Genomic DNA, 15,114 nt, shown 5'->3' on the forward strand with positions numbered 1-15,114 from the left:
TAAGACTTGTTGACCATTCAGTGAATGTCTTTACAAAGTGTACAATTGCCTTCTGATTTATGCCAGGTGAGCAAATGCTTCTTTTTCTCACAGCGTGTTCCTTCACTGTGCTATGTGTGGTATCAGATCCTATGCACTCGAGTTTACTTTTGTATTTCGTGCTCGGTAACAATCCTCCTGTAGAGAGTTGTATTAGGTGTATCCTGTAAGAATCTCTGTTGTTCTGTTCTCTTTGCAGTTGTGTGGTGGGTTTTTTGCCTGCTTATTCTGGAGGTGTACGTCTGGCTTAAGCAGGCATTCAGACCATGATCTTTTTCTTCCTGTACATCTAGGGTCATTCTTAGGTCCGAATAGAGATCTGAGGGCTTTCATTCAGTTACTAATAATGCTGATTTTAATTTTTTTTTAATCTTTATATATATATATATATTTAATTTTCTGCTGACTGCAAAGATTTTCTGGTAGATCTGTATCACAGGCCTCAGGATTTTCTTATTATTGGTTTGTTCTATCAGTCTACGTGAGAATTTGGAAATAACCTATGTAAGGCACTCTTCTGATGTGAAAATACCGTCACCAGCTTCTACTTTTGTTGTCTTTCGTACTGAACCAGTTCATAGGATAAAAAAGTCTCTCCTGTTCATCACTAAAAGGAGTCTCCTTGGATCAGAAGATCAAGTTGTGCTGTCTTGTGTCATACATAGCTAGTGATGACGATTCTGAAGGATAAATATTGTTAAGCCTGTATGCTCTCGACTGCCTTCCATTTAAATGACTAAAAGAGTAGCTTGAGAGATGATTTAGAAGCAGGGGGAACTGTACTGCAGCAGTTGGACCTTACAAAACAGTTTACTGATGTGCAAACCATAAAGAATCCAGTTAATATTCCTGGAGTGGTTGGTTCATGCTGATGCTTGTAAACATTTCTGTCACCAAATTAAGCAGATGTCACTGAACATGAACACTAAATCTGCATAAGGTGTCCTTCTAATTAACCTTGCTTACTTATGCTGGGAGAATATGATCTCTTGTTATTGTGCAGGTTAGTAATGAATAAAATGAAGAACATTGCTGCTTTTCTTTTTTTTTTGTGTATCTATGTAAAGCTTATTTCTGAATTTCCATAAATCAAGTAGCGCTCTACGTTTTCCAAAGTTTCCTCTACTTGATGCCATAATTTTTAGGGAAAATAGTTTATATTGGCAAAAGCTGCCACTTGACTGAAGAACGTTAAAGATGTTTTTAGTTTGGAGTGAAACATGTATAGACTGGAGATAAATAGCTCTCCTAAAAAGGAATGTATATTTACACATTCTTGGTGTAATAGCCGAGGTTATTTTTACATGTTTCAGATTTACATTCCAGTGTGGCATAAAGTGAACATTGTGAAGCAGGATGTTAATTCAGTGGCTTTCAAGGGTTCGTAGAGCAAGCTGGGCTTAGACAGTAAATGCTGTATTAATCGTTAGCCGTGACAATTTCATCAACACAGGAATCGCAGGGTATAATTAACATCAGTTGCTTTGACACTATGCTCTTAATGTATGGTTTCAACCTTTCTTTCAGTAGCAGTTGGAGAATGCACTGTGACAAATTATTGCTGATACAAAGTAGGTCAACAGTAAAATGGCTGACTTAACCATAAATGAACAGATCTAAATTATTGTAACTTAACGTCCAGTGGAATTTTCTTAGTGGCTACATCTCCGGCGCCCTTGCGTTTCTCAAGCGTGAACTTTGTATACAGCTTTTCCTAACTCCTTATTTCCTAACCATTTGGTATTTTTGTCTAAACAAGGAGAGCGTTTCCTCCCAGCTGCTGGGAAGAAATCCACACGAGCAGTAAGGCTGCGGGCATGACAGCAGAGATTTGCCCTTGTAGTATTGCGATTCTGCGACTGCAGAGCTGGCAAGGAGAAATGACTCGCAACTAAGGAAAACAAGTAGAAAATGCCGCATCTTCAAGTCTTGAGGTTTTTCTCTGCTGAAAGTCACCCATGACAACACATGAGGAAGGGAAGTAGGACTGTGAGGATACTGGATGAGAAAAATCCCAGGCTGAGGGAGTGTCACGTATGTTTGCAGAGGGAAGTGTTTTTACCTTGTAATTCCTGTGATCAGCAGCTCAGCATCTCGTGACTTGCAACAACCTTTTAAAGTTTTCTTGAGAGATGTCTCTTTATTTGATGCGTTTACCTCTTGGATGTCAGGAAATGGCCTCTAGCTTTGCAGTTTCTCTGGGGCATGGTAAAATCCAGCGTGATTGTTTTATGTGCTGATTATATAACTGAATAAAATGATAAACAAATGCATCTGTTGGCATTGTGAGGACGCAAGGGAGAAGAACTTCAGTGTTCTTGGAGCAGCCTTGAATATATGCAAGGAGCAGCAGTGTCTGAAATGCCCAACGACAGGGGCAGGGCTGGGGATGCTGCCCAGCTTCCATGGTTGGGTTGCAGGCAGCAACGCCTACCTAAAGGGCTATAACATGGAGATAAGAAACTGTCTGCAAAATATGCTGTTAATTTCAGAGAGTTAGTTAGAAGAGACTTAACTGAAAATTAAAATTGCTGAAAAGAAGATTGGTTCTGTTTTGCCTCAAACCAGGACACTTGGGTACAGCTTCTAATTCCAAGACGGCCTTAAAAGATAGATTTCTAGTACCAATAGTATCATCTGCTGACATTGGCTGCAATTAAGAAATTCCAACAGTGTGCCCTTGCTGTTCTGTGTTCTATAAAATTCAATTATTATTGCTTTTTTAACCTAAGAACAAGTAATAATTGGTATCTTCGGAGTTCTGCTGGCCATGGGTTAATTAACGAGTTTCTTGTACTTTAAGAAGAATATTGAAGACAGCATTCCTTCTACGCGTTGAAGTTTAAAGCAAATTTTATTTATATGTACATATACACAGGGGCACATACGTACATTTCTTGTATAAATATACATACACACACATATTTAATTATTAGCGTCTTTCTCAGTGGGTCGTCCTCAAGTCCCTGCTTGCTGTGATTTAATTCACAGGTGACTGCAGGTGTTCTGAAGATTGTAAATTCACACAGACAGGGGAAAATTATCCTCCTTATTAAAAATTATCCTCCTTGTTCACTTTTTATGCCTTAATATGTTGGTATTGTCAGGAACATACATTCCTGTTTTTCCCTTTCCCTTTTCTGAATTTGAATTTGCAGCTCGACTGAAATTGCTAGTCAATTTTCAGGATTTCCTGTAGAGTTTTAAAGCAAATTGTAGTTGACTAGAGGAACGCTTGCAACATCTTAATCAATTCAATACCAGGCTGAAATGAAATAAAGCTAAGATGCTTTTAGAATCTTAATTGTATAACCATGCTAATACTTTGTAACAAAAGAGAGAGAGTTCTCTGGTTTCTGGTAGGCAGTTGTCTGAACAATCAGCAAAAGGTCCGTTTCTGTTGAGCCTAGCACCTGTTCCTAGATGGGTGCACCAGAACAGTTACCTCTGCCTGGTAACATTCAAGTTCTGTAGCGTGTAATTAGAAATTTGTTTGCAAGTGTGAAAGGTTCTATAGCATAACCGCAAAATAACGTCAAGCTGCTGGTGTGGTACACCTACTGCTAGAAAGTTATACTAGTGACATTAACCAGCCTTTGCAATTCCATCTCTAAATTTAGCTTGTATTATAATAATCTGGGTTTTTTAACCCCTAACAGCTTGCTTCCTGGGTTATTTACAGCCTATTGTCTAACTCCCCAGCTTGCAGTCGGTGTAAGGTGGTTCTGTTTGTAGACTTCAGATCGGTAGGGAAAAAATAAGGTGGTGGAAATGTCAGTATCGGTCTGAATCATGATGACATTAAAGCAAATGATAAATTTAGTTCCATGTTTGCAAAGGACCTGTTTCTGTATAAGAAAGGTACCAGACTAAATTTTTGGGGATATTTATCATACTTTGTTGTTTGGGTATATTTAACAGGGGTGAGGCTTTTGTAATGTAACTGAGAAGAACCGTGTTGCATATGTGTAAGTACTTTTCAGAAGGACAGCTGAACAAATATATCTGCTTGATTGTTTATCCAAATGTGCCTGTGACTATCTTCAAAGTTTGTTGCTTGCAGAATTGACAAGTCCTGCATCGTGAACAGCAGAACACTGACTCTGAATACTGAAAGTGATAGTTTCCACAATTATTCAGTTGAAAAATATGTGCATGGCATTCAAATTTGAAATCACTATTCGTAGAGTTAACTGAAGTTAATTCCAAGCCAAGCGGCTTGTGTACAAAATGTCTCCTGAATTATCAAACTGATGTAACCCCATGACTAATTCTGCAGTACAAATATGTTGATTTCTTTTTCTTGCCCCTTCTTGGTGCACCCTTCTATCTACAGGAGCATCCCTTTGTAAGCAGTTTACAATCAATAAAAGGAAGATTTGAGTTCCAATGTGATCTGCACTTTTAAAATGTAAGACCCTAGCCTTTGCACACTCTTAATTTTACCGTTATGAGTACCATGAAGCCTTTTGACTTATTAATGTGAATACGTCATATGCCCTTTGGTATTTTATGAGATCAAGTATGTGGCAAAAGCTTTCTCAGCGAGGCAGAAATGTGGTTTTTATTATTTCCATGGGCACTGGAAGGCATATTAAAATCTTTATTATTGACTGAAAGGAAACTTTCCTCTTTATTACTGTAGAATATAGAGATAGTGAATAGGCTGAAAGGAGAATGCTGCACACCTACCGCATCATGATCTCATTCTCAACATGATTGCCTTGGTGCCTGCCAGTTCCAATGTTCATGAGTCACACTCCAGTATGTGATTTGCTTAAAAGCAATAAATGTCAGCACTTTTATTTACAATCTGCCTTTGAAGATTTGGAAGTCATAACTTCAACACATTTTTTCTACAACTGTGAAGGCTAGGAACTAGCTTTACCTTTTTCCTTTAAATGAAAGATGAAAGCTTTGACTGATGTATTGCTAGGTCTGACCTAGCTGCAGCGGGTTAAGATGTGTGACTACCCAAACCCACTCTTTCCTCCGCTTTGCCAGAAATTACCATCCTGGTAGGTGGGGCGGCAGAAATGGCTCTTCTGATTCTTTCTCAAAAAATTCGCAGAAGTCGCTGAGGTTGGTAGATTTGTGTCACGCCAGACCGCAATGCCCGAGACAGGGTGGGAGCCCCGGTTCCACCGTTGCATCTGGCAGACGGCTGGGGGTGTTGAAGACTTGGGGAGCTCAACGCCGGCGTGTGGGAGCCCTGCAAGAGCCGGGGTGTGTGAAGCAAACACACGCGTGCCGCCATTTTCAGGATGGGGTCATGTATGATCCATGGGGGAGGGAAGGGAGTGGAGGGAGCAAAGGACCAGACAAACAATCCATATGGTGAGTCAGTGGGAAAGAACCAAATGTAATTCCAGCCTAATAATGACTCATAGTCCCGTTGTTTATAGTTCTTGAGAGAGTGTCTGATCACATGGGCTGCAACGTACACATTTATATGATGTCCTTGAGGACATATGAGGGAATTTACAGGGGAACAAAAAAAACCAAACCAACAAACCCAAGCTTACCTCTTTCTTGTGCATATTTGAAGTTTTCAATTTATTCTAAATCTCATTGCCCCAGGCTCCTGTGCTTATAAGCCTGGCAAATTTTACTTGTGAACTAAGCGTGCTCGCTAGAAACCTTCCAAGCATTGTGCAGCTGCTTTTAAGACACCTACAGGAACGAGGGGTGCCTGCTGCTCTGCAGCGCTGATGGTACATGCTGGTTAGGTAGCAGGGCAGCGGTACTTTGGGAAACTGACTTTGCACATTCACAATTCGGGGGCTAATCCTATCCTTCATCTTCATGGTCCTTGAGTTTGGTATGTGTTCGACTGCATCCACTGTTACTATATATTGCTCAAGTCCAAGATAAAGGGCAGTGCTGATTTGCTGGAATTAGGTTCTCAAGTGATTATTTTCTCTGCAGCCTGCTATCCAGATGTAGCTGTAGGAGTGTGGATCCAGCCTGGGCTGCCGATGACATAAGGTCATCAGCCAGGGGAGATGCAGTGATGTAGAAGGCAGTTATTCTATCTGTGGTGGTGGTGGGGTGTAATATAAACTGCAAAAAGGCCTTTTTGGCTAACAATTTCTAAAGAAAGAACCCTTTTCAGTGGAAATTATTCAGGGAGAGGTCATTGTGGTTGGTTGATTGTTCCTGTGGTGGGTCTGCACACTGCCTCACCTTCTTGAGAATGATCAGGTTACTTAAAATGTTCAACAGTAGAGGTACATCCATGCAAATATGCAAGAACCTAAATTATTGCTATGAAAGAAGAGATTGGAGTGGCATAAAATGTGTGAGAAGCTTCCATAAATACCTTGGTATGGTTAAACAATTATTATTGCATAATATTTGTGCAAAAAATGGTGGACACAACCAAAGGCAAGAGAGCGTCCTGTGTCCTTCTCCCTGGAAACATGGGGAGAATTCTTATACTTAGGCTTTTTATCTGAAGTTCTGCCCTTTGGAGTAACAGCAATGAGAGGAGGGAACTGAAGAAACTGGAAGGTGGAAAGTCAAATGAAAGTCTGGTTAGGGCATGTTAAATCTCATTATGAAATGCTCAGACCATGAACGAATGTCCTTTTCTGAACTAACTGTGACCTAGGTGTCATCAGTTTGAGTTGAAATTAATTTGGCTGATTTTTATCAGGAGTTGGAGAGACTGATCCACAGATGGAGAAAATACTTTCAGAGAGGCTTGTCACCTCCTTTACAAGTGGCCCTCCATCCAGTTGAGATTGCCTCTCCATGGCCTGTTGGCTTCTCTCTCCCAATAGTAACTCTCTCCAGTCATCTCCAAACCTCAGTCTGAGACCTCGTCCCAAGGGTCACCTGGTGGTCGATCAAGAGAAACAGACCCTTCGTGGGGAAATCCTCAAAGTGATTTCTGTGTCCTAGGCTAGAAGCATGCACTCTAGAATAAGCATGCACTCTAGAATAATCTCTTCTTCCCATAGAGTGAGAGCTTATGCAGATACCACTGACTCCATCTAGTTAGATGAGTTTCACCCTCTCCTTCTGAATAGTCCTACGTGTGATTGTTTAATGTGCTGTAAGTTGCAGTATATTGATTAGATACCTGATTGGTTGTTTAGGTACTATTTTATTAACTCCTAATGCCACAAATGAAGAATAGCTTACTCTGCTCACACATTCATTTTGAAATCCACTGGAATTGCAGTACCTTAGAGGAAATCATTAGCAATATGTTTCCTGAATTTCGGCAATGTGTACTCAAGTAGTTGGAATGATGGAAATTTATTTCTGAGAAGTTGCAAGGTTTGGCTCGCTCCATGGCAGCTTCCTGTGCTCTGTGCCCATGGGCATACACACTTTTCCCCAGGGAATTGTGTACTACGTGCAAGTTTATATGTATTATTTTCTTGATGTAAAGAAGAAATAGGTATTTATTTCAGTCCTCATCTCATGCTTCTCTCAGTTTTCAAAAGTCAGTTCCCAAACGCAAGAGGCCAAATTCTGCTGATTGGTGTCAAAGTAAAATGAAATTATTTGAAATCATTGCTCTCCCTTTGGATTGACGTCAATGTACTTACTAATCAAGTTGAGCTTGCTAAGCATAAAACTGGACATTTTAAGTGCAGCTTCCTTGAGAAAAGAGTGCTCTAACAGGACCTAAACACACATGTTTTTTTGTATCATCTCCTCTGGGTTTACACCTAAAACACACTGGAGTGGTTTGGTTTTGTTCCAGCTGCCAGGCAGCTGCCCCGTGTTGTGTGGGAACCCTGATGGATTCCTGCTCTTGGGTGGTAGCTGTTGGGGGTGCAGCTCTGCTGGATGAATTATACCCCCCGCTCAGTTGTGCGGGGTTTAAACAGGAGCACCAGGCTGGCAATAAATGGTTTGAGGAACCACAGGGTAGGACAGGGTCTCTGTGCTTCTTTCAGGTGGCGCCACAGGCCCAGAGGAATAGAAAAGCGTTGTGTGATAGTGGCTACCGAAGCGCAAGGGACGTACTCTCACTGCAGCCTGGGAAGTGCTAGACGAGAGGAGTCTCTGCCAGTTTAACATGAATGCTTTTCTGAGTCAAACCCCACCGGGCAATAGATGCTGCCCAGGTACTCTGCAGTCTTGCAAGCACTGCAGGCACCATTTAGGTATTTTTCCCAGTACTACAGCCGGCTTCTTGGGAGATCTTAAGGGACTAACAATGACATTACTTTTATGTAGTAGCTAGAAATCATATACTTGTTTACTTTTTGTAACCCACTGGTGAAGGTGTCAACAGTTAACTGAACAGTTAACTGTAAGAAGCCAGAATAAGATTAAAACTGATTTTTCTTACACAGTTCCATCTTAGTGCTATCTTTGTCTTCTCAGACATCCATTTTTGCACAAGATGGGTATGCTGCTGCCTAGTTTTGGGGCTCTAAAATCCAGAAGAGCAGCTGGGGAGCCAAGGCAACTCTAACATTATCGTTATGAAATACTGAAATAAGTTTTGGAAGTAACAGGGGCTGCCCACATGTTCTCTTTCTTTAGGAGACTGCTAACACTCTCATAAAGTGCTTGCTTTCTTTTTGCTCCATGAAACTAGGAGGACGGTCATATTGAATCGGTATCTTGTGAAGCAGGGCTGTCTCATGACTCGGAAGATGCTTACTCATGACAGGGAAGGGCAGCCGGGGTCACTAAAGGAGCGGAGCGCAATAGATAGACTCTTAGAAGCGTCCCTGTTGTAGATGGTGCACTGAACTCCACTTTATCTTTCATTGAATGTGTCGTAAATAGGGCTGCCTCCTACTCCTGTTTATCTGTCCAACTAAAACTTCTAAGTGATGGTGAAGAGGACCAGGCACTGGGCTCATCTTCACAGCAGCACACAAGCCCATCGACTTCCATTGTTTTTCATCAGTTTTTCACTTCTGTTTCCTTTAAATGGTACAAGGGGTTCTGTTTGTTTTTATCTTGCGCTGTGCGTTTTATTGCACAATGATGTTTAAACACCACCTTTCAGCTGAATATTTGGATATTCAGTGACTGCACAAAACCCTGCAATATCATACTTTTTGCATGATGATTCTTTAATATGGTCATGGAGGGAATTTATCCCGCTTGTAAATTAATACACTTAGGAATAAAGAATTGTGGGTTATTTTGATTTGCATTGTTTTGTTTTTCAAAGTAAATTGCTATTCAGTCTTGCCTTACTATCTATACTTGTGAATGCTAATGGATCATTTTAGTTAAATCCACTAAAAACTTTCTCAGTTGACTAATGTCATTCAGATTATAGACCAGATTATTGTTACTTTGGATTAGAGGGAAAGATGTTGTTGATTGCTGGAAATGAATTTCTTCTGTGCGCGTGGCAATATAGGAGTGAGTTGTGGTTTAATTTTTTTAGATTGAGTCTGCTCCTGCTCTGAACAAAGAACATTCCCAGGCTCTACTTGATTTCAGAGAGAAGAGGATTTGTCCCTTGGTGCTCTAACATACAGAGCTTTCATTTGTTTGGATATTTTTCCCAGTCATAATAGCTTTGTTAAGAACTGTGTAATGTATCATAGAACACAATAAATGGAGTAGAACTGGCTGTTCTCAGAGAGTTCGTCAATGGAGACTCGTCACTGAATGGAAATGTTTCCAGTCAAGTTCTGCAGGGACCAGCACTGTAAAAGCACTGTTAAGGATTTTCATTAGTGTTTTGAAAATTCATATAAAATCTCTGCTCTTAAAATGCCTATATGCCACAGTTTGGAGGAGCATAAAACAAGGACAATAAAGTGCTGATACTGAGTAATCTGTATTGCTTGATAAGCTATCCATTGATGTTATATTTGACCTTATTGAAACATATTCAAAGTCATCCATTCACTTAGGAGTACGAAATACAGGTCCTCTGTCTATGCAATGGGAAACTCTGTCCAGTGGCTGGAATCAATTTGCAGCTCAGGAGATCAGGAAGAGCAGGAGCTAACACCACGACGTTAGGGCAGAAAGTGAGACCCTTGGGTGTATAACAATTGGGGGAAGGAAAGGTGCAATTTTACTTTGAAATGTGGCATTACGGATGCTAGGAAACTGCTTGTCGTGTTGGTGTCAATGTTGGTGTAAGGAATTCAGAAACTGGGGAGAGGGCAGAGCAGTGCCACCGCAATGACATCAGGGTTGAAAGAACTCCTGGCAGCTGGACCTTAGCTCTCTATCCTGGTTAGCATAACAAAAGGACAGGACTAAGAAGCCGCTTAACAGCATGAAAGAACCTTCCCAACATCAAATACTGGGTGACCAAGAATCCTACAGCCTTATGGAGAGGGAGAGAATGAGAAGTTTGGGAAATGCCTGAATCCAGGCATTTTTTCAAGCAGATTACACATTTTTCACAAAAAGGGTTTGATCCTTCCAGCAGACCACCACAGGAACCAAGGGCCCCATTTCCTGACGTCTACAACACGACCATGTGACTTTCTGGAAACTATATTTAAGTTAAACATGAATTAGTATGTTTATTATTAGAAAAACTGGATGAAATGTGGAGGCCTGTGATATAAGAGAGGTTGAAAAAGTTAATAAAATCTTAGATCATGAGCCCTTATTTTTTGTCCTTAAGTTCTAAGTTCACAAATATGTAAGTTTCTATATTTTGGACATTTTCTCCCTTTTCCCTGCATTCCCTGAGCAGTAACTGGCCGTACTATGCTGTCTTGGTAGTCATTCTTTGTATATGGGTCTAAGGTTCATTAAAGGTGTGCAGATTTTTTGTACCTTCTTCCCAAGCCGTGCCTTACGCAGCTGTCCCGACAAAACAAAACAAAACAAAACAAAACAAAACAAAACAAAACAAAACAAAACCCATCTTAAATATTTTACAAGAGTATTTAGGGATTAGCCTTTTTTTAGAGAGGAAGAACCCTCTTTCCATTAACATCAATGATGAATACACATTTAGAGACACTTGCTTTGTTTTCAAGGATCACTAAGTTGTTTTCAGCTCTGATTCTTTAAAAAAGTTGCAGGATTAAACAATCTATATATGCCTATAAACTGTACCTTTTGAAATACTTGGTGTTACTCCACTTTCCTGAGCATAGTCAAGCCCTCTATTACTATGGAAGTGAAGGAATGTAAGAAAACTTCTGCTCTGGGCAGACATAAAACAGCAAACAGATAGTACTGTGAAAATGAAGTCTTTTTGTATGGTCACCTGAACTGGTGTAGGAAGCCCGGAGGAAGGGAAGAGGTGCTCAAGGAATCCGAAAGACAAAGGTGCTTTTCCTGCTTATTTGATACTGTTGAAATTGTTACCTTTCCAAAATAACATTTTCATTGCCTTGATGCCTGTTTTTTTGCTTAGTTTAGGTTATAATTTTGAGCTCACAGTTTAGTGACTGGAGAATAAGGTAAACACAAAAGGGAAACAAAAACATGCACAGAGTTTATATAGCAAAAGTGACTGAATGTCTACAAGGGACAGTTGTTTCAGTGCATCCATAAATATCTGTTAGAGTCCCAAGTGCATCTCACAAATGAAGAGCATCAGTTGCCACGTCATAGTGACAAATTAGTTACTTGTATCAGATTTCTCATGGCTCTTGGACCTCTCTATGTTGAGTACAGTATTTCAGAATGGATCATAGTGTTGAGAGACAGAAGCTTGATTGATCTTGTCTTTTATTTTCATAAGTACATTAGTGACTAGAAATGAAAACTGAAATTGGGCTCTAGCTTCTAGGAGGAGAGGGTCCCTCAAGTAAGGAATATGTAAACTCAATAGATGTGATTGAAAAGCAGTATCATTTTGCATATGTTGACCAAATCACTTTTTGGTGATTATGGTCTGCTATAGGGGACAGGAGAGGAACACAGGTTATCCAGCTGTCTTAAGTGTGGTGTGTATTTCTTATTTCAGCAGTTACAGAACTCATATTTGATTTCTTTTTGCTTAAACACAAATTCAGACAAAAAGCCTAAATGAGCGAGAGGCTTTTGTCTCCTACCTGTACCGTCCATGTTTTCACACTTTGTCGATCACTATTGAACAAATCCAAGTTCTTGTAACCTGGGCAACTTTGTAAGCCAGTCAGATCCATGGAATTGAAGTGATCCCTGCATGCAGTCCTGCAGATGTTGCATTAATAAGCATATGATATTTCTGCCTGCATTTTATTGTCATGATTGGGAAGCAGTCAATTTCGGAAGCTTACAGCTGCTGTTGGGTTTAATGTCAATATTTTGTTTAGGCCTTTTGATGGCTCAGAAATCACCTTATTTTCTTGTCCAGATATATTACTTTTTATTATTTTTCTTGAATAAAAGATCCATAGAGATTTCCATCAGTTTATGTGAAAGAGGCTATATGATATAGCTCCTGCAACACGGTGAGGGGAAGGGGGCTGAAATAAAGGCCCTGAACATCCTTTGCTCTCCACGTTCCTTGGTACAAAACAGTCATCTTGGCCCATGTTGGTACATGTCTTCGTTCTGCAGCTGTAGTGGTGGAAGTAGCCATTTAAAAATGGGTTTAAACCGCAATACTGAAAGAGATCAGTGTGCCTGACTAGAGGGAATTCAGGGAGCTGAAAGCTTGTGCGCTGCCATCTCGATGGTGAAAGAAGCAGCTTTGTCCTCTTAGAAGCCACGATCCCGTGCCTTTTTGTGGCTCTTCCTGCAGAAATGTGCCTTGGGAGCAGCCCTGGGGAGCAACGCCACAGATGTTACACTAGATTTGCATCAGCAGAGAGCCCAAGCTTAGTAGAAAGCTCCTTCTATGGACAGCTTGGTAGTTTCGCACTGCTTTTGGGTAGTGGTGAGGAACCGCCGAGAGAGGTGTGAATGCCAGAGAAAGCAACCAGCTTTGTATGTTCTTCTCCTGCATTAGGTTCACAGTAAACATGAATTTGCTCGTTTCTCAGGGTTACACAAGTGTTATGTCGTAATAAACAATTTAAAGAATCAATGTTACGGAAATTATATATTTAGGAGTCAAACCACGCAGTGGAAAAAAGTGTTCAAATTGCCCCAAAGCAAAATCCACTAAAATTCTTGCTGCTTGTAAAAAGCTTTAGCAGCTTTCTGAATGAAAATATCCTAAAATCAGAAACCTACATGGTTTGACTAGCAAATGTGGAAAGCAAAGTTTTCTATGTTTGTGATTTTTTTCCTCATTTCAGCCTGTCAAATTCATTCACTCAATTTAATCCAAATTTGCAAAGCTCTTGGTATCTCTGAAAGAGGTTTTTAAGTGGTTTATTTTTTCTTTTGCAAACAAAGGGGAAAAAAATCTCAACAACAAAACCTCAGCTGTAATTTCACTGATGTGCTCATGATTTTCTCTAAATCCCTAAAGAAAATAAAAAACTACTTTTTCATGTACTTCATAGTTCTCATATCCTGAAGATCAATTCAGTAATGCTTATGATAGTTTCATTGCTGACTTTCAGAGACACTCTATTTTCACTCTACCAAGCTTCGTGTTAAAAGCTAATGGGAAATTTCACTTATTAGTAAGTGATTTGTTTCTGTCAGTACTAAAGGAGTGATCTTAAGGTTAATATACCTGCATGCCTTGTACAATGGTAAATAAAGGAGCTGCCTTTGATCTTGTATCTGAGTATGTTGTCACACATGTGAAGCCAAGGTCAAAACCTTAGACTCAAGCTTTAGCACGCATCCATCTGCACTGTTCAAACACTATATATAGGCTTATGTCCTGCAAATGGTGGTTTGAGGCCCATCCAAGGGTCAGCCCTGATAAGTGAGTTAGGACTTGGGTCCACACGCAGTGTAACCCTTGCTCAAACCGGCACAGGAGGAAAGAGCAGAAATCTGGAGACCTGGCAAAGTTTTCCTTACTTCGCTTCATGTCTGTTCCTGGTATCAGGTGGCCAGGGCACCATTGATCAAGTGTTCCCAATTGGAAATAGGATAAAGGAAAATAACATGGTGGGCAGGGCAGGTTCTGGGGGCTGCCAGGCTTTCTGGGTGGCTCCGGTGTGAGCTTAAACCCGTTGCAAACACAACCCCACTGACTGAACTGTGACAATTCAGGCTGTGGAGGGTACCTTAAAGGTAATATTGCTGATTCTTTTCTAATATTTCAAATTCCGGAGGATATAGTTAATCTGTAGGAACTGCCACTTCGCATATGTTAAGTTTTTTGTTTAGTTTTAGAAATGCTAGTGCACACAGATGGCCAGTCTGAAAAATATGTTGACAATACAGCACGCTACACGTAGTGGTAAATAGAGATAATCTGTTAACAAGGCTCAGGTTTTGTAGCCATATGTAAGAGATAGGAGAAGCAAAAAATGCACGGCGTAGGAAAAGTTATGTTGCCTTCGAAGAGGGTGTATCTGGGTGTGCAGCAGCCAGATAGCTATCCTGCAAAACACCCCGCAAAGGGCAGCGCTGGTATCTAACTGCCAGATCAGCAGCTCTGCTTCCTCCTTAGGGGGCATCATCCTGTAGTCTACTGCCCGACAAGGGCTTATGGCTTTTTTGTGTGTTTCGTTGGTTATCTGGGTTTTCCTTTTGAGAGGGGGAGGATTTTCTCGACCTCTTATTCCCATGCAATGAATAAGTCAGGATCATCCGGCATTAACACTTGGAAGAATACTTTAAAAATATCACCTCGAAAATTCAGTCCTCCTGACACTGAAGCTGTGGTCCACATGCACACCGGATATAAAAACACCAGTTAATAGCCTGATGATGAGGCATTCAATGGGAGGCAGAAGGCTGAAGCCCTTCTTCCATTAACCTCATGCCACCAGTCTGTCTTCTAGGGCTGTGTGAAAACAGCCCGAGCATGAAATATTAATTGGGAAATACTCACACTGTACACGGGGATGCAAACTGTGAAGCTATTTTAGGGACCTCTCTCATTCATTTTAAATCAAAATGTTATTCTGGATCTAAGAAACCATTTATTTCTGAACATTTTATCACAAGTAAGCCATTCCCATGAAAGTTTCCATTTCTATAAATTAATATTTTTTCCAGTGTGGAATGAACTTCCATTTTACTCTGGTTTGTAGAATTATGCAGCTCTTTGCCATAGAGAGGCCTTTGTCAGCTGGGCTCCCAGTGTGGCGTTGAGGGAGG

The sequence above is a fragment of the Rissa tridactyla genome, chromosome 1 (assembly GCF_028500815.1).
Source record: "Rissa tridactyla isolate bRisTri1 chromosome 1, bRisTri1.patW.cur.20221130, whole genome shotgun sequence".
In the NCBI taxonomy this organism is placed as follows: domain Eukaryota; kingdom Metazoa; phylum Chordata; class Aves; order Charadriiformes; family Laridae; genus Rissa; species Rissa tridactyla.